This window comes from Orycteropus afer, unplaced genomic scaffold, assembly GCF_000298275.1.
Source record: "Orycteropus afer afer isolate SDZICR_OR568_19922 unplaced genomic scaffold, OryAfe1.0 scaffold02028, whole genome shotgun sequence".
Lineage (NCBI taxonomy): Eukaryota > Metazoa > Chordata > Mammalia > Tubulidentata > Orycteropodidae > Orycteropus > Orycteropus afer.
Genome location: NW_006923615.1, coordinates 18,411 through 20,012, shown reverse-complemented (window position 1 = coordinate 20,012; position 1,602 = coordinate 18,411). Strand labels below are relative to the sequence as shown.

At 39.3% G+C, this 1,602-nt stretch overlaps 1 pseudogene; it reads left to right on the top strand.

Moving 5' to 3' along the window:
* The first annotated feature begins 623 nt into the window (after window positions 1-623).
* LOC103213409 lies at window positions 624-1,195 on the top strand (annotated as a pseudogene).
* The last annotated feature ends 407 nt before the right edge of the window (window positions 1,196-1,602 follow it).

Here is a 1,602-nt window from a genome sequence, read left to right as displayed (position 1 = left end):
CCAACTCATAGAGACGACTCCTCGGATTTCCGAGGTGATATCACTACAGAAGTAGATTGCCCAATCTTTCTTCCGAGGAGTGGCTGGTGGGTTTGAACCACCAGGCTTCTGGTTAGTCAAATGCCTTACACATTATGCTACCAGAGCTCCCATATTTCAATAAAATGTATTTTAAAAAGAAAGGATGTAGTCAAAAGTTTGAAATATTCAACCTACAATGAATTTATATACCTGCCCACTGCCCATTACAGAGGAATGCAGAGGGGATTCCTTACATGCAATTTTAAGATAGCATCCTTGCATTTGAGTTCTAAGGGGTTTTATTTGAAATAAACAGAAGATAGCTCAATTTTGACTTTCTTTTGTGGTATTTGGCCTGATTCTAACAGAGAGCGGGTTTTCACCATTTATATATATCTTTTCTTTAAAGTTTTCACTTGTGAACTGAAATCTTTTTCTTCATGCTATAAATGCTTTTTTTTTTTCCTTCTAGATTAAATTCATATATGGAAACATGTTCTCCAGAACCTGTATGACATAACTGGAGCCAAAGCAGTGCTGTAGAGAACTGTAAGATATAGCCTGGTTAGTAACTTATCTCCTAGAGAACAGATTTAGTGTTCCATTCTTCTGCAATGGCTAATTTGCACAAAAAACTAATATTTCATATTTACATAGGATTTTATTGCTCAGCAATTATCCTGCCCAGTATATGCATTTGCTCTCAGTTCTCAATGCCATCTACTAATCAATTCAATAAGGATCCTGAGACTTTTTCAGTAGCCACCAATGGGGAACCATTTCCTTGGAGTAAACTAAGGCTCCCTCACCTGGTAATTCCTCTCCACTATGACCTCCTTGTTCATCCAAATCTCACCTCCCTGGATTTTGCTGGATCTGAGAAGATTGAGATCTTGGTCAGAGATACCACTCGGTTTATCATCTTGCACAGTAAAGACCTTGAAATCATGAACACCACCCTTTACTCAGAAGAAGATTTGAGATACAGGAAACCAGGGAAAAGCCTGAAAGTTCTGAGTTATCCTGCTCATCAACAAATTGCACTGCTGGTTCCTGAGGAGCTTGTGGCTGACGTTAGATATTATGTGGCTATTGACTTCCAATCCAAGTTAACTGATGGCTTTGAAGGGTTTATAAAAGTGCATACAGAACTCTTGGTGGTGAAACAAGGTAAGACATTTATCTAGCCTGTCACAGTCCTTTGGGATACTTTCCTTAAGGATTACATCTTTGCCAGGAGCATGCTTCTTCACATATGACAGAATAAACTGTGGGGAACTCAGAAGAAAGAGAAACTCTTCTATTTTTCTTAATAAGCCTCTAGTCAGGATGGAAGGGCAAGATGCAGAGACAAACAGTTTAGCAAGAGGACAGGCCATTGTATAGCATATCTCTGTGCTAGGGAAAGAAATGGTAGATGCAGAGAGAACAGAAATAGGGAAGGCTTCTCAGAGGAAGTGAGTCTTGATTTCGGACCAAAAGAAACTGTAAGTGAGATTTGGGTAGGAGAGAGTGTTGATTGTCCAGCAGACACCATAACTCAAAACCAGGAAGCAGGAACAAATCTATTTGGAGAACTAA